A 19,849-nucleotide genomic window follows, 5' to 3' on the forward strand; every position below is an offset into this window, starting at 1 on the left:
AGTTGTATTCTCAAATACAATACACAAGAAGAGTCATTTATTCTTGTTCAAAAGAAGCCTTTGAGATTAAATTACTTCCTTACAATTTGACTGCATTCATTTTCTCGCAATCAGCAAATTAGGCCCCAGGGATTTTTTTTGCATCTCAGAGACCCTAGAGCTCAAATCTGGACAATGCAACTTCTATGGTGCTTCTATATTGCCGATAAACATTTCTGGACAGAATCTCAGCAGTTTTGTAAACTATTGCTTGCTACTTCTCCTGGGGAATTTGTATCAGAAAAAGGCTTTATGTCATTTTCCATCTGATCTAAAAAATTGGGATGATTTAAATGGTTATGTCACTTGATTTGCTGCAGCAATCTAGCACCCATGAATGAACATAAATGTTTACCACCTATAACGCTTTTTATTAAACCTACTCATATTATATTTATAAACAACAAAACACTGTAATACCAACACATGTTACCCAAATATCATGAATGGTACTTTAGCCAAATTATCCCCTCTGTAAATAGACACAAGGATGGATATCTCCAGACAGCAACAAGCCACAAGCCGGAATAATGCTAGCCAAATATAGATGGATAAAGATCGACAGAATGGTCTTTCACCACCAAATTATCACAACATTGTTCCATTTTCCCCACAACATTGTTACCCTTTCTCTATACTCCACTCGCTCTCCCATTGCTTTAGCTGACTCCCCCGTGCCTTATCTGGCTCCCCCTTTGCCAGTCTGTTTTCCCTCCCTTAGGATGTAAGCTCACATGAGCAGGGCCCTCTTCCCTCTTGTCTCCTTACCGTTCTTCTGCTCCTTGTTTACTACATCGGCCTGCCTGGAGTTTCTGAAGCATTGGTATTTTTGTTTATTGGTTTGTACTGTTTTACCCTGTTTAGTCTACTGTTTGTACTGTAAACGGCGCTGCGGAAACCTTGTGGCGCCTAACAAATAAAGGATAATAATAATAATAATAATGTGTGGGACCAGAATCTGTTACAAAAAACAACTGATCACTCATAATTTTACTGAACATATTGGTCAATCTATTCCATTAGATGTCTGGACACTGACAGACCACGTCACCTCCATGTAACTTACGAGAGATTGGTTAAATCAACAAAGACGTTTACCGAATTCTGAATGACAGCGAATATATATCACCCTAAAATGGACAGAAATCCTACTTCTGATTGTAAGAAAAAAAATTTTTTTCAATTTAACTTGAATATTAATTTAAATATTCTGTTTTGTAACAAAACAGAATATTTAATTAGAATTAACCAACTTTGTATAGCTTTTTACTATCATCTGAAAATCCATAAATCTATAACCCATCTATCCTCTAACCTATCCACCTTAATCATGAAAAATTACTGACCTCACATCCAATGTTTCTGTTTCCATTGATGTCCACCTACAAAAGCCTGTAACATAAATTCTGCCTTTAAAAAACACCTTAAGAAATCTCTCACCAAATACAGTGACAAATTGGTTCAACATGTATGCGTGCGGCAGCACGCGTGCAGATAGCGAAGGCATGGAAGTCCCCCCACCCCCCGGGCCTCCAGGAAGTGTTTTCGTGAGTCTGGTATGTGGCTTCCATGGAATACATCCCAAGCCTAATCCATGACAAGGTCTCCAATTTACATAGAGTGTGGGTATACCTTCCATCGCTCCCCAGCGCTTGCTTCTCAGTAAAACACCTTGCTTATTCCTACCATGAGACTCCCTCTCCCCCCTCTCCTGCTCACTGATAACCCCACGAGGTTGGATCCCCCTAGACCCCTCCTATTTCCCCTGGTGGGACCCACTTAACTTTTCGATCCTCTAGTGACCCCGATTGGCAGACGGGCAGGACGCGGCACCAGCCGGAATCATTCCCAACTTCTTCTCTTCCCCCCTCCCTCTTCCACCCTACCCTCATTCAGTACCTTCCCGCTCTCCCTATAAACACAAAAAACCCAATAACATGTAACCCTGTATAATGGTCTCTCCTTGATGCACCATTAGTCACAGAACAGGGGAAAATCAGGAAGTTCATAATGTTTGTATTTTGACAGTTTTGGAAGACCTGCTTAGACCTAAGGTTTTGTATCCCACCTTTCGGAGAACTACAACACATTTGTATTGCTTATTGATTTCCTTATTTTACCGTTTTTTGTCTATATCCAAACTGTTGTACATGTTGTTGTTGAAAATAAAGAGATTAAAAAAAAACAAAAAACACCTTAATTCTTACAGACCCCACAAAAGGTTCTTTGGAAAACTGACTATATTTGGGCATCTTTAGATCCTTCCTTATTTGATTCCAAAATCAAACACCAACTGACACTCCAAGCATTCAACATCTCCACGGAGGCTCCTTAATACCCACTCAGCAAGCAGAATTTATCCTGCAGACTAACAATTTATTATTCATAACAATACATTTGAATGTCCTATCATTTTCTATTTACAAATCAAAGGAACCATTATGGGGACCACATTCACACCAATTTATGTGAATCTATTCATGGTTACATTCAGCAACAACATATTAACATTATATATAACAACCTATATAGACTCATCAAACATAGATTTACAATCCTTTATCCAAAAATTTCAAAAGGTGCACTAACTGTACTCTATCATAGTTCATAATAAACTACAAAATGTATGCTTATACTAAAAATAAACCTACACTACAGTCCCCGATAAAGTGACTGACACGTAGATATTTTTTTTTTTAGTATGCAATAAATTATCAAATTGATTGTAAGCTATGAAAGAATTCTATAAGTGCCATTGTGTTGAATCCTGCATCCTGTATATAATGGTTCCTGCACAGCATGGAAAGCACAGCTAATGGAAGTTTACTGAGGTGTACTCAGGTGATTGCTGACATCACAGAAGTGGGGAGATGAACTCCAGAACACTTTATAAACTTACTTTATCTGTCATTCCTTGCCAGAGTATTAGCTTTACTGTTCTGAGCTCATGAACATGTTATCCTGTTTACTGCTTCATTCCTGATTACTGACCCAGCTTGTTCCTGACTTTGTGATACTTGGATCCAGACTTTATACTGCGCTGACAGATTGGGTTTTACCATTGGCTTTCCCAGCTATTCCTCTGCTTGCTTGCTGGTTTTGTTTAGTTAACCTGCATCCTGCTGACCTCAGCTTGTCTGACTATTCTAGCTCCAGAGCTTCATATCTGTAGTGTTCCGCCAATTACGATAAGGGCCAATTTGGTGGACTGTGACCTGATTACTACATGCAGCCAAAGCCATTCTGTTTTGCAGCAGTTTTTACTGCCAACATTCACCAGAGCGGTGAATGTTGGTAGTTGACAGCTTAGACTCGGCACTACTGCTTTCTGGCTGTTTATCTTAGCTGGTATCAACCCTAATGCATTGCCTCTTGGAATTGTTATTTTGTATTTTGCTATAAATATGGCATGGAGACAGTGAACTGTATTTACTCAAAACTTGAACAACAATAGTTGGGACCTAACTTTCTATGTCATTGTATTGGTCATATCATTACCATCTATTTATATAGTGCCACTAATTCCGCTGTAGCGCTGTGCAGAGAACTCACTCACATCAGTCCCTGCCCCATTGGAGCTTGCAGTCTTTATTCCCCAACATATACACACAGACCAAGAGAGACTAAGGTTGATTAAATAGCAGACAACTAACCTACTAGTATATTTTTGCAGTGTGAGAGTAAACCCACGCAAACACAGGGAGAAGATACAATCTCCACACAGATAAGACCATGGTCGGGAATTTAACTCATGACCCCAGTGCTGTGAGGCAGAAGCGCTAACCACTAAGCCAACGTGCTGCATATGTATTTTTGCATGATTCCAATCATCCAAAAAGCTTTCTAACAAAGTTAATTCCAACACTTTCTGGAGTTGCCACTAAAACAAATGCAAAGAAAATGTTCCTTTCAGGAAATTATGTCATTTCATATGGAACTGCACAGGAACAAGGAATTTTGATATTAAGTTTCACGTACTGAAGGTAAACACTGTCTAAAATCATGTAATCACCACCTCTGTAACATAAACCAGAAAATGCCAACAGAGTTATTGCTGCAAATCCAAAACACAAATCAGAGTCCCCTAATGAATTTGATGTAGCTTCTATAACTAGCTATAACCATGCACATGAGGGCATTATATAACACACAGCAAGACTTTAGTATTTCCTCAAAAATTAACCTTCCTTGAAAGGAAAAGTATTTTCTCAAACTATACTAGTTCTCAATAAAGCAATACCACTTAAACATGCTAACAATCCCTCATTGTTATCTGAAGCTCCAAATACAACCGTCCGGCTGTCACATTTGTCATTTTTTAAAATAATTTTGTCTAAATTTAGTTTAACAGTCATGAGTGACACCTTTCCAATCAGTGTTTTTAATTGTTCGATCAGTTATGTTGTTTGTTTTATCCCATGTACAAGTAGACTAATATATTAGGCGGAATTATGCAACAACTTATATAATAATAATAATAATAATAATAATAATAATAATAATAATACAGACTTGGCTATCCATATAACAACATTTCTAGATGTGGGGTTCATTTCCACTAACTTTTTTTTAATATTCACTACCTTCGAATACATTTTTATTCCTTCAGCCTAATTATATCAGGTCATCTGTGGGTATTGCAATATCACACTTTGTGCTACTATGCACTTATATTTGTTTTATGTATTTACTTGAATTAATTTTTCTGAATATACTGTAATGACCAGTCTTACAGTATCATATTCACATAATTCTTCCCTGTATGTTTTCTTTTCCTATCTCTGACACCAATGTTCTTTATATTGATTTTCAATTATAAAAAAAATAATACGGTTTGCATTCAATTTATTCAAAGTTTGTTTAGGCCAATTTAACAGCTTTTCTTTTCAAACTATTTCCCAACATAGATTTATTGTTATTATCTTTGCAACTTTTACTTACATTGCTAATTCCGCCTGCCACTGGCTGACCCAATCAGCTGTCCATCACAATTTTTACTTTTACTTTCCTTATTGCATCTTTGTCTGACATACCTTAGAAATTTGCTTTCATAGGCCACAAAACAAACAGACAAAACTTTTCCCCTCTAAAACATAAAAAGGTCTGAAACACAATATCTGCGAAAATGTCTTTTATAGGTCATGAAACTCTTTGTATATAGTGTAACAGAATCAAATAAACAATGCTTTTTTTTTCTCTAAAATAGGTTCTGCTTTAGCTGACTTGTTTCATTAACCTAGACTTTGGGTGATTGAACAAACCAAGAAAAGTAAGCTGACACCAGATACTAAAATACTATATGTTTTGCAGTAACCCTAATCTCCGAAGGTCAGTTTGTACAAGCACTTTACAATTCATTACCAAGTGTACATATTGCATCATTGGGTACCTTCAGCTCTCTTTGTTTGTTTTACACAGTGATATACAGGCAAAAGCTTGTAAGTACCAAATCACAACTTGTAATACAATTTGTTACAATAAAAATCCTTCTCAGGGTACTACAGGTTTACTATGAAAATGAGGCTGCATATCTTAGCTAGTTTATAGATTATATATATATATATATATATATATATATATATATATATATATATATATATATATAGATAGGTAAAACTGAAGGATGGCGCACTGGTGAGGTTTAGCAGAATAAGGCTAAACAAGTGGGATCAATTGAAATAAGCATAAGGATCAAATCTAGGTCTCTGGGTTGGTGTCCAACACTCTATAAATGAATCCAGTTCTTAAATCCAAATGCTAGACAGGATGGATAACCATAACAGACTTAGTGTATAGAGAATCAACTCTAATGTCACAATATGCATATGCAATAAATGTTCAAACAAAGCTGGCTGAACCAGTACAACACAGCCCACAACGTTTTCCAATAATATGACAGCTGAGGGAAGGAGATAGGTGTGCAGAATATCACAGTTCACCAAATAACAGTGTAATAGGTGGAAGCGTACCAGAAGGTAGTGCAAAATTAGCTTATCTGTATTAGGGTCTCCAAGAGGGAATCTCAGCTTCGCCCCGTGTGTCAGGAACCGGTAAACCAGCGAGTGCAGTACGCAGTACTTCTTAGTCTCGGGCAGCCGTCCCCATACAAACACCGCAATCAACTGTTATTTAAAGGACGATTAGCTTCATCCCTGAGATCAATGATACATTAAATTATTCTGGGGGGTGTGTTATCTATCTATACAATACTGTTTTGAGCGCCAGTGTTTATATTTTGCATATATATATATATATATATATATATATATATATATATATATATAGCTTATAGGCTAATTTCTTTATATAATGTTATGTTTTTTTTTAATACCATTCATCTATATACAAATTTTAATTTGGATATTAATTAATTTTAGAATTTTAGCTAAAGTAAAGTTGCTAGTGTTCTGTTAATTGGTGGGTTGTGTAGGGTCTGTCATAGATTGTAAGCTTGCGAGCAGGGTTCTCTTACCTCTCTGTCTGTATGTATTACCCAGTATTGTTTTATTAATGTTTGTTCCCAATTGTAAAGCGCTACGGACTTTGCTGGCGCTATATAAATAAATTATGATGATGATGATGATTGGACTATACTCACAGATTCTTATTATTGCAGTACCACATTTGTATTTTCAAAATTACAGTTGAGGATTTCAAAATGTAGCCAATAATTTCTGGAAATCTACTGTCTGTTTAAAAGGGTACTGAATAAGAATTACATGGAATTTTTGTTATAGTTTGGGAAATACTTCTGAAGGACAATGCAAATGAAAAACGTTATTCCATGGATTTCAGCACATTTAATACTAAATGCTCTGAGACATTCTATATTACTGGTAAATAAAATATATTATTACTGGTAAATAAAATACTAAAGCTGGCCATACAGTTTCCAATCCAACCACTTCACCAAGATATTTGGCAGCCGGGTCGCTCTCAGAATTGGCCTTTGATCAACAGCATGGCCACATTTGAAAGACTTAGAAACCCATCGAGGACCCATTAGTATAATGAAACAATGACCACATAAAAAGTCAGATCCGACCATTATCCAATGTCATCTACTCCCTATCCCAATATTTAATCACTCCCTCAGCAGATGTTGGTGTTGATCAGGATTGTGGTCTGTTTACACATTGTGATCTGTAGCCAATTAGGTCTAAAGTGTCTATTTACAATGCAGCGTGCATGGGCATCTGTAGGCAACCTGTTACTCTCCCAGCTGCTATTGAACTATAACTTTTACCACGCTCTGGTAAATTTCAATACAAATTTAACAGTAATGTATCATTAATACATAGACTGATAGGGGTAATTAAGAAATCAATTAGAGTACTCACAAATAGGGAAGCAAACATAGCAGAGATTTCTGAGATGCCTGGAGGAGTATTTAAACTAATTGAGGGATATGGAGCAAGCTGAAAACTAGTGGGGTACTAAGTCAGGCAGGGAACGTGTCTCATATGGGGGTGTAGTGGGTTTAGATGGAGGTGTCATAAGAGGTACTCTGGTACTGTTACTTCTTCAAGGTAAATGTACGTACATGCAACCAATACAGAATTTTCTCGTGGAGGTTATGGCAGCTGACAGGAAAATTGCTCTGTAAAGATAGCCACATGGACCGATCCCACCTGTAACTTCACTGGAGAGCAAACGCAAGTTGTCCAATAGAATATACTGCACACATGGTTATAGTAACTATTATGGGGAAGAAGGAGGTGGTTGGAACCCATAATAAGCTGGTAACCGTGACCTCCTGTAAGATAATCTAGTTGCCAAATCTGTGATATGAGTATATGAACCAGTGACATGTAGTTAACAGCTAAATAGGTGCTATAAATATGTTCTTGATAGTGGAGGCTTGGGAGCTAACATAATATTTATTGTAATGTCTTAAAATTGTAGAAAGAGAAAAAGAAACTGAACTGCATACTTTTGCACTAACTAACAAGGCCTGGGGGAATTATGTTTTATGTGCTGTACGGCATAATGCAAAATATTTTGGGGGCTTCAGTAGTCCTCTAAAATCTGTCTCTGTCATGTTTTTTTCTGTTCCTTTTACTTTTATTCTATATCCCCTTATCTTTTTGCACTGCCAATTCTCCAAGCCCCAAGCTGCAGTTTACAGCTGTACATTAACAGACCTCCTGACATTGCTAAGGGTAGAACTAAAGGTATTGCAGGAGCGTCGTCTCTATTCAGCAGTTCTAGACAAACATATTAGCTCAAAGACAATAGCCTCCAGAGACAGTTTGTACAAGCCAGACACAAAAGATTTTAAGCATGCCTAACTAATTATATAAATGATCACAATTAGAAGGGAAATTCTACATGGAACTACTCAATGGAAAAACCTAAATTACAAGGGTGTCTTGTCCATATTAGTGCTTTAGATGTGTGACCTACACAAAGTAGAGTTGTGAGCAGCATGAAAACAGAGAAGAGTAAGCCTTCAACAATAATAAAAGTCATTTCATAAAATTTGAGCATAAGTAAAAACAAAAAAAAACCATTTAGAATTGTACATTATTCCAAGATTAGGCAATAAATATGTAAAACTAATAAAACATTATGAAACTTGATAGGGCACCTTGTGGCCCGTTCAGTTATACTCTAACACCAATGGGTGGGAGCTAATCGTGCCCATATATGATTTGCAGAATTATAGTTCCTGAATAAAACAAAGCAAGTGTTGTACCAGTTTTCATGGTTATTGCTCCAGAGGAATCTATAGTAAAATATCACTACATCATAAAACAAGATATATTGCATGACCACTCCCACACCTCATTAGTGAATAGACCTAACCAGTTCAAAGAATATTAACATGTATCAAGCAAACAAGGCAAAAATAGTAGAAAAAAATATATAATTATATGATTGTTTCAGCAACAAATTTTAAGCAGTTAATGGAACCGAAGATAATAAAGTCTATATTACAACAACAGGGATACTATATATGTGAACATTACTTAAGGACTTATGTAATTATAGGGTCCTATCATATATTTTTCCATTCGTAATCAACCAGGAAAGAAACTGATAAGTCTGAGAAGACTATATAATGGGTAACCACTATTGTAATAAGCATTCATAGGGATAGAGTATGTTTTGGCTGGACTAAAGGCACAATCTGGATGATATGGCTGGATCATGCCGCAATAACCCCACCACCACCAGTGTATATTAATGGCAGGTGTGGTGTTAAGCATAGATCACTCTGCCAACATGCCATGGGACTCATGCTCAATCAAGCCATTCATCCAGTTATATCATGCTCCATTTGTATATTCAATATAAAAAGTCAGCTACGGTTAGGTCCATAATATTGGGAATACTAATATTTACATCTAACATATTAGATAAGACTAGTGGCAGCACCATGTCCTTTGTACATATAATGAATAATACCAGATTCTGAAATTGGTATCAGGCATAAACAACAAGAAGTATGACTCCACTTTCCCGTACATAATTTCTAGTATATTATACAGTTTTAATATCCAGCAAAAAACATCAATGACAAAATTACTCTATTTAGCCTAAGAACAAATCCTTCTAGTTATTGATTCCTAAGAATCTGGCCGGCTAGTTTAGTAACAGTGATTAATAAAAGGTCATCTGTGTTTGGTTACTGGTACAGTTTTTCTACTCCAGTGGACTCAAGCAGCAAAATATATAAAACCATTGTATTAACCAATGAGAGCTCATGTTGCTGCTAATATATAATTGCAATCAACATCCTACCTGATTCCTATAACTTGAGTGGCAGCATCACTGGAGGTGAAGGAGACTGTAAATATATTGCCTTCCCTCCACCCAAAAAGAAAGAAACCCACCCAGCTTTCTACAGCTAAAAATATAGTTTTCTAGTGGCAAAATGAATATAAATCTAAGTAATAAGGTCTGTTGGTCTTAGGTTTTACATTTATCAAATATTAAAGTAAAAAGTAAATATTACTCATAGATATTTTAGATATAGGCATTTTTTACCTTTAACTCTTAACAACAGTTCTATTTTTTAGTCCATGTATTCTGAGTGATGAATATGAACAACTGTTTTCCAGTTTCTTTCTTAAATGAAGAATTTGCAGTCCCTGAAGCAGAGCCTCACTTGTAATCATGTTCCTAAAACTGAAAATGTTTCACAGTTTTTTTATTTTCACATGCACAAAAGACCTGTGAGGTGATACTATGAGAAAGCAGATTCATTCAGCTGTTGGAAGATTAAGTTTCATCATACTTTTATGCAATTAGCATCATCATCATCAGGGTTTTATATAGCGCTACTAATTCCGCAGCGCTGTACAGAGAACTCACTCACATCAGTCCCTGCCCCATAGGAGCTTACACTCTATATTCCCTAACATACATACACAGACAGGGACTAGGGTCAATTTAATAGCTGCCAATAAACCTACTAGTATGTTTTTGGAATGTGGGTGGAAACCGGAGCACCCGGAGGAAACCCACACAAACACAGGGAGAGCATACAAACTACACACAGATAAGGCCATGTTCGGGAATGAAACTCATGACCCCAGCACTGTGAGGCAGAAATGCTAACCACTAAGCCACCGTGCTAATACTGTATAGCACAATTAGGCACAATGTTATGTTAGGACTTCAGCTAGGGAGGATGAAAGTTGTAGTGTACTAGCGCTGCAAACCTTGCAGGTGAAGCTTATGCTACATGTATTGTATCCTGTTAAGAGTGCATATACTCGATATGTCGTGTCTCTACTTTAGGCTATCTTATATGTTAAGAGCAGAGAAAATCAATTTCAATTTTTGTCTATATAGTGTTTCTCATAGTTTGAAACTCTCCGTAAGCAAACTCTGAGATACTTTGTTACATTATTCAAAGGCAGAATTATAACCATTGCAGGGGTATTGCTGCTATGGGACCCAGAGGTGAAGGGGGCCTGACAATACCAAGTCACCCACTCAAAGCCCCCGCGCTGCTCTCAAAATAGAAGTTTGGGAGCCTTTTCTCAGCATGTGTAGATCAGCCCTGGTCAGGGCTTTACTTTTGAGAACAGAGCTGAGGCTGCAGCCGCATTGCAGGGCCCTCCCCCAAATTTTGTTAAGGGGCATGGTGATGCAGCGTTCCACCCCTAAAAGTACCTAAGAACAGGAGTCAAACACAGAAAGTTTTAACACTATACAGATTGGAGAAATATTAAAGCCAAAATATGATAAGGGCTGAAAGAAATCTACCTCCTCTTTGTGTGTTCCTCTACGCAGAATCAAGCAAATGATTGAGCTATGATAAACTAACCAACCCAACAACCCTGTTTAGCACCCAACTCCAACATACTGCCATACAGTTGGTTTAGCTTTTTAGCAATACAGAGGTATCATAATAATGTTAATTAGTTTTATCTAATAGCCCTGTCAGCAGAATATATAAAGTAGTTAGCAATTTTTTTTATTCAATTTCCTTTTACATTTAGGGGCATATTCAATCGTGACTATGCGCGGCCACCTTCTTCCCAATACCGCTACACTGCAGATTTTACATCGCACCCCATAGGGGGTGCGAAGAGAAATCTGCGATGTGATGGTACTGTAATCGCACTTTATGTGCGTGGTCGTGCGTAGCTGCGATCCCGGAAAGTAATTGAATATGCCCCTTTGTGGGATATTCAATTCAACATGATGGCCGGCTGCAAACGTTGGTGCATATTATGGTAAGCATTCTAAGCTTATTTTTCTGCACACCCCTATGGAGAGTGAGGAAAATTAAGCACATGTTTCTGCAGACTGTTCCGAAGACACATCTCATTGAATTGATTCTTCCCCTTTGATTATGATGAGGATCATCATGTTTGAAACAAAATACACATAATGGTACTAGTACACTAAGACATAACTATTTCAAATGGTAAAAATCATAAATAGCTTTCCATCTTTAGAGAACTTTAGTCTATTGATTTTTACATGTCATCCCGCAACTTTTACTAACTACATTGCTGTTTATTTCTTATGTTGTTACAGTCTTTACAACAGATAGCAGTCATACTTTTGCTCTGCATGTAATGCACACACTAGGGCTAGATTTACTAAGCTGCGGGTTTGAAAAAGTGGGGATGTTGCCTATAGCAACCAATCAGATTCTACCTTTCATTTTGTAGAAGGTACTAAATAAATGAAAGCTAGAATCTGATTGGTTGCTATAGGCAACATCCCCACTTTTTCAAACCCGCAGCTTAGTAAATTTAGCCCACTAGTGTTAAGCAGTAGCCAATTAATTAAAAAGCAAGTAGCAGGGCATTATGTTTCACACATGGGCCTAGAATAAAAAAAATGAGACGTAGGCAAAAGTCAAGAGCGTAAGAGTTTGGGAGACAACAGACGATGAGCTTTACACACAAGCAGTTACTCTAAGGTTGACTGCAAAGAATAAAACGTTTACTGCTAAACTCAAGCTGCCCTTTATTCACTTCAAAGGATAGCCTGCTGTCGCTAAATTAAGTCCTTATTTGTAGTATGTGTCCTTTCATGATTTGCTTCACTCAGTCATAAGTGAGTCCTTTAGAAGCATATCTCCCAACAATTGAAAAGTAAAAATTGGGACTACATGATTCCTATCTCAGACCCACCGAGGCCATGGCCACAATCCAACAACACCTACCATCTGCACAAACAAGCCTCTATTTTGCAGAGGCCATGAATTCACCCTGATAGGTCACACTCCTTTTGTGATCAGACAATCGTTCTCACGAAAAATGGGTCTATTTGGAGTTATGGGGTAAGACTGGCTATGTCCAAATAAAATATTTTATTATTTTGTTCTGACACCACTGTATGTGTTAAGGCAACCACTGCAGCTCACAGCACAGGAGGACTGTCCAATGGTAAAAAAAAAGAGCAGGAAAGCGCTCATCTATTCTGCTGTGCTGAATAGAATGCAAATGAGTTTTCCTTTGCAGTGAGCTGAAGGTTTAGAAAATAAAATTGTAAATCAGTGCTCCAATATCCAGAGAGCAGATAAACAATTTCCTATCTAGATACTGCACACATCTAGTAATATTGATTATAAAAGTATGTAATTTGGGAAATTATTCAGCGATGTTACCTAAAAATTAAAAATAAATAAAAATTATACTTAAATTTGGTGCAATGTAGTTTCTGATGCTGTACAATTTGACATCCCCTTAATCTTCATTCATTAATTCATAATACCATAAAAGTTATAAAACAGACAAAGAAAAACAAACAGTGCAACCTATATGTACTAAAAACTAACATATAAATAAAATTGGGGACAGTCAAATATTCTTCAAATATCCTTGTGAAGTGGGAGCTTATTAGAAGTTCTTCTCTTTTTAGCCTTATAGATTTGTGCAGATAAAGATGTTGATTTCACATGTATCCCCCTTGTGGTCAAACACGTACTCAAAACATTCTTGAATGAAGCCCATAATGGTTTCTTTATATGGATCACTCAGAGGCCTTGGATCAATAGTGTCTTCCCTCAGAATCGTTAGTTATTTTGTACCCAAAATTAAGAAACAAAATAGAAATCCAAGCGTGATATTGTTTTTACTAAAACATAATTTATTGCGATCTGGAGATGCACGCACATTAAAATATAAAAATAAATAGGTATGATGGTGTACATGGATTCTCCTACCAGAAAGAAGAATCAAATGAGCATAATACAAGCAGTCATCAGATGTTATTATCCCAGGATTCTGCTAGAAGAAACAACCCATCAGTCTCTCTAAGATGTCAATGAATGCCAGAGGGAGAGTCCATAGTCCCTCACACTTCAATCTCATAACGGACATGTTTCACCTGAGAAATGCAGTCTTTTTCAAAGAAAGTAAACTGAAGCTGTCTTCACATAAACAGCATGGTTTGGCTCCTGGTAGAGGACAGAGATTTCAAGAGAGGGTCCTCTATTTGCCCCATAAGGGGGCATTACAGTGGTTGTCCAAAATACTTAACCTTTTAAGGTTAACACCTTTGGCCCCACACTCTACAAGGTTTGGTTTGCTCCCACCACATTGTCTTAACCATTCTTTTCAAGCTTGGCTGCCCAGCACCACCATTTGGTGCATACTGTTTGCTAATAAAACACACTCACAAGCTGCAGTATTTATCACAAAGATAAATCATGTTCTGAATCAAGCTGGTGTATGCTTGTGGTTTCCATAACTATAACACTATTGCCAATGTTTTAGTTTAATGGACACCCAGGCCATAATAAAAACAACTGAATAAATACAACAGGATTTTAAATGGTTATTGTGACTGGATCACTTATAAGTAACTTATAGTATAACTTTAATTAAAGGAAATAGAGCAGGACACTTATTTATATAATTGCAAATGCACTTGTTTTTGATATTGGGTATATTTTGGTATAGGAAATCTTTTTTTCTGAGACCAGGGGAGAAAATTCGTTTTTTTCTTGTTTTAACCTTGCTAGAGGAAATTCATTATTTCTGATGTATATATCTGATACATTAACCTTTTATTTAGGAAGTATTTTGTGTATCTTGGTGTAAGGAAATGCCTTGTTTGGGGTCTTGCGACTTTTCTTGGAGAATTATTTTCTTTGGAGGAAATATGTATTCTGCAACTGTTGGAAGAAAGGACCCATGTTAATTAGACCTTTTGATGTGTGAGGGTCTAGCACCTGAAGGCATGGGAAGATTTGATTAGACTGCTGCTAGATTTTCTCTCTGTCTGAAACAAGATCCAGGAAATCACAGCAAGTGTTAGGATATCACAGAGTAGTGTAAATATTGTTAGCTTTGCATTGCATGTAAATCCCTGTTTGGGTAAACAAATTGCATCCTGATTCAGCCTGTGAGGCTGTGCCTAGGTAAAGAAAAAGCATGGGGGTAAATTTATCAAGCTCTTGGTTTTGAAAAAGCAGAGATGTTGCCTATAGCAACCAATGATATTCTATCTGCACTTTTCTGTCACAAATGGACTTGGAGTTTTTCCAGAATTGTCTTTAACCACTTCTTTCCTTACAAGGTAGGAAGAAGATAGGGCTGCTAGAGAGCTGAAGTAGTACACCAAGATATGTGGATATATGGTGGTTCAGATCATGCTGCTAGGGTGGGCCCTTGAATTTTATCAGTGTCCTTCTCACAGAGGCTATTTGTAAGGTTCTCACTGCCAGGCTGTCAAAACATTCTTAAAGCTCTGCAGCACATTCCTCCATAGTACTATATTTAGGAATCACAAAATTTTGAAACAGAAAAGATTGACACCTATGTGATCTGAAAGAACAAACACTGTGCCTATTAGCAACCAATCAGATTCTAGCTGTCATTTTGTAGAATGTACTAAATAAATAATAACTAGAATCTCATTGGTTGCTATAGGCAACATCTCCGCTTTTTCAAAACCCAGAGCTTGATAAAATTACCCCCATGCCTTTTCTTTACCTAGGCACTACAAAAAGACAGTTTTTTTCATATGAAGCAAGATTCACACAAATGAATATACGTTTATGAATTAAGCATATTTACTTTATTGCCTAAGCTTCTTAAGTTATTTAATATTAAAATAACAATATAACTTTAATACAACTTAATGTAATTTATGAGGGGCTAATGGGCATATGGAATACAGGCAGATAGTACTAAAAGCTGACATGCAGGTGGCAGTGCTATACCATCCTTGAGAGACAACTTTCACTGAGCAAAAATATGCACCACTATCATAATTCTTGATTAGCAAAGGCAATAAGAAATAGTAGCCATAGACCAGTGTTCCCTTTATTTATGTTTATAAAACTCATTAGTAGAGCAGGGTAGAATTGTGGTGACATTTAGGGCAAACTAAGTTTCATGGTAGAACAGAAGATGTGCGATGTCCCTGTGATACAGTCTTCGATTTCCACTTTTTCTTTACCATTCCAAGGCATACTATTCTGCAATGTATTTGTAAGTTTTTATAGTCTATGAATAGAGCTGGAATAGTGATGATTAATTCATTGTGCTTTGTGGTAGGTTGGGTTAGGACTGAGAACACATAAGGCAAAATTCTGTAAGATAAATGTGCAAAATCTTCCAGACAAATACAGAATGAGGCAAATTTTTTAAATATCCTGCTTATCTCTAAGAAAAAATTAATAATTACACTACTTGTAAGCAATTTACAGATAAGACAACATACAGTACCCTACACAAAACCAAAAGGTGAGAGTGTCTATGTAGAATAGTGGGTGTGTCTTTTTCTTCCTTTTCTTGAAAATATCTATTCAATGCACAGCACAAAAACATAGTATATCATACCTTGCAAATGACCAGCATTGCACACCCTACAATAATCAGCCACACTATACACAAAATCCAAGCATATCGCATTTAGAAGTGTCCACAGATTTCTACCCTCTAATGTCTAGTATGTTATACATTCATAAGTGCCAGCACATTTGTACCCACGTGGACTTAATGGTATGCTATAACCAGTATAGCAACATCATTTACCCATAGTTACCTCCTCTCCAGGAATGTCCAAGAGACTCCCAAATTTTTGAGAGTTCTCCTGGACTCCTGGGAAAGCAAGGCAAAGCTCCTGCAGCCTGCACCCTTTGTTGGTGAAGTGGGTGGGGACGGGGCTAAAACACATTATCATGGTCCTGCCCCCTGCTTGATAGGTCAAAATTGGTAACATTCGACAGGGGCCAGGGTCTAAAGGAGCAATAGGTGTGGCGACGTCCACATGATGGAGTCCCCTCCCAGACATCATGCTGCCAAAGTTGGCAAGTATGCATTTACCACCCAATAAAAGTGAACACGTAGTAACCACCAGTATCCAGTACCGGACATCTTGCTTTTCACTTATAACAAATATTAAAGAGCAAGTAAAGCTGCTATTTGACATATATAGAAAAGGCTGTGTTGTACTGAGCTGAATAACATACACAAAATAACTGAGTGTTTATACTTAATTATATAGATTCATTGCTTCCTTTCACTCTTCTGAGGCAGGCTTGCATGTGCTTCTGTAAGCAAGCATAGTTTGAGTGATAGCTTTGCAGGCGAGCTGCACCGGAACTCACTGTGTGGATTGATTGATTAATTCCTACATAAGGACAAGATCAGTGATGTCACTTCAACTCAAATGCCTACAGAAACAGCTTCCTGACCTGTATCAAATCCCTTCAGAACTGTCCTAAAGATGTGGGAGGAACTTCTGGTGGAGTGGGCAGTAAAACCTCGCTTTTAACAGACCTATAGTGGAATGTCAGGTTAATGTTGAACAATGTATTTTACTTCCATGGTTCATATGTTAAAATTTAAATTTTGCATTTTTGTTATGGTCCTTTAAAATTAAGATCCTGGGCTAATGCGGGGTTGGCGCCCCATATCACAAGTGTAAATTGTGTTCCCTAAAAAAGTCACAATTGCAGCAAATGTCACAAGATGCATACATGTCTGCACCAGTAGCCACCAGTAGCATATGCGCCTGGTTTATGTCAGACATACACATGCGCCTGAGGTCCAGGGTTTACCCATTTATTTTATTTGCAGCAAACCATTTGCAATTAGGTTTCAATTTAAGTCTCCAATATAGTCTTGTGTATAAAAAAAATTGCTTAAGCACATACTATTAAAGTAATTTTATGGTTTTTCAATAAGCATTGTCTAAGCGATTTCTTGTGTTTTTAGAGCACAAACAAATTTTAGCAGATGCAAAATTTAGCAGTTTAATACATAAATAAAATATATGACAGCCAATACCAAAGACATATACATACCGCTGTGCCCGCCTGCGCTCGCCGCTCTCCACTGGTACCAGCTACAGTACTTCAACCCAGAAGACTGTGGTCAGAGATGACTGAAGCCAGTGCCAGCAAAGCTGTATTATATACACTCAGTGTTACAGAGAAAACAATGCAGATGATGTGGCTTGCTTCTATTGATCCAGGCTTCAGGAAGGTCTAGTGTACTGCAGGTCATAGGCCAGTTCAAACCAAAATATCCAAAGGTGGGGGTCATCTCTCCAGTGGATGTGCTCCGACTTTCCCGCCAAGAATCCAGTTTCAACTAGTCTATTTGCTTTTTACAGTCTGTATCACTTTAAACATTTATTCCCTAAAATCGCTAACTAGAGTATGCAATGTGCGATTCCTTCGGCAAATAAACCGGACAACTGCTGATGAAAATGATAATAAACATGACATAGTTCCTGCAACCTGAACCTTAAATATCACTAAAGTGTACATATAACCTTAAAATATATATAACTATAACTTAAATACCATCTGCTCATAAATCACTGGGGAATGGAACCATTATAATATGAAATATATAAATAGCTAAATGTGAGAGTGCGAGTGTGTGCGTGCGTATTTTACCGTGTGATCGCGCCATGCCACGTGTTTTATGTGGCATACTGATTGCAATTGCACGGTAAAACAATATTAACCAATATACTTTCGTTCATCCAATTATACGACTTCGACACACACAAAAGTATAATACATGGACGGGCAATGAAGAAACACAAACCAGTGTCAGCTAAGCATTCACAGCCAGTCAACCACAAGTGGTTCACTAGTGATGACAGCCGTCATCATCATCATCAGTTATTTGCACCTACCCTTGACTACCCACAGGCATATATGCTCCTGAGTGCCGGTTTTCATTTGAGCAAACATGCCCTCACTTTACTCAGCCTACATTAGCCTGTCCTCTGCCTCCCCGCCTCTAAAGGAGCAGGCTGTGGTAAGTGCCAGAATCGCAAATATCTGCATATGTGTATCTTCATGTGTCCATTTTTCGGGACATGTGCAGATCGATTTCACACAACATACGCTACGAAACCTGACTTAGTACTCACTCTGCATGAGTCCCATAGTGTCAGTAATAATACTTTATTTCTATGTTACTATTAGTACAGGGTGTTTTGTAGTTCCATATTTAGAGGTGATGCGGCTCTAGGCATCCTACAGCACAATTCGTAATTATAGTTTGTTCTGGAACTACACATGAATGCTAGTATTTTTTCTAATTATGACTTTAAGGACCACTAAAACCCCAAAATAAAATGATCACATATGACCCAAGGATGTAAAACACTGTGTTAAATTATTTTAACAGAGCTGCAGTGAAATGTTAAGTATTTCTTCCCTGCTCCACTACAGACAGCTGAAGTTCCTCCCAAATCTTTATGATAATGTTCTGATGGGCTCCCATGCAGGTGAAAACGCTTACTATGGCACCACTGGACTTGCCCTATGAATCAACTGATTAACACAGTGCATTTCTGCACAGCAAGTTTGGAAATCTGTTACTAAACCTTTGTCTGCTTAGCTAGAGAAGCACCTCCCGCCTAACATGACAAACTGTTGCAGAGACATGAAAGAGAGCATATATATATATATATATATATATATCCTTCCTCGACTCTGTCTTTGTCTCTCCCGTCTCATCCATGTGCCTATCTGTCTTCCCCTCCCTTTAGATTGTACACTCCTTTGAGCAGGGCTCTCCTACCTCCTGTTTCCATTACTTTTAACTGCGCTCTCCAGCTACTCAGTTTACCTCCTCTCTTACCCTCTGCCCTCTGTCTCCTCTCGCTTCTCTCCGCTCCCCTCAGTGATTCTTTACCTGTCATCCGTGCCCACCCTCTTGGGCCATAGTTACCTGCCTGTACTCACTTTTCCCCTCCCTCTCTTTCTTGCTGTGAATGAGCCCCCATAGTTATAGTGCTTACTGTTACTTGTACTGTGCTGTTTCACCTTGTACTGTGCCATTGTTTGTCCTTGTACGGCGCTAAAGATACTTTGTGGCGCCCTATAAATAAAAATTAATAATAATAATAATAATAT

General features: G+C 37.5%; 1 protein-coding gene across 1 annotated transcript in view; it reads right to left on the reverse strand.

Moving 5' to 3' along the window:
• Window positions 1–19,849, reverse strand: part of GRIN2B (glutamate ionotropic receptor NMDA type subunit 2B) — a 474,891-nt gene that overhangs the window by 173,924 nt on the left and 281,118 nt on the right. The window lies entirely within an intron of this gene.

Source organism: Mixophyes fleayi, chromosome 8 (genome assembly GCF_038048845.1).
Source record: "Mixophyes fleayi isolate aMixFle1 chromosome 8, aMixFle1.hap1, whole genome shotgun sequence".
Classification (NCBI taxonomy): Eukaryota; Metazoa; Chordata; class Amphibia; order Anura; family Limnodynastidae; genus Mixophyes; species Mixophyes fleayi.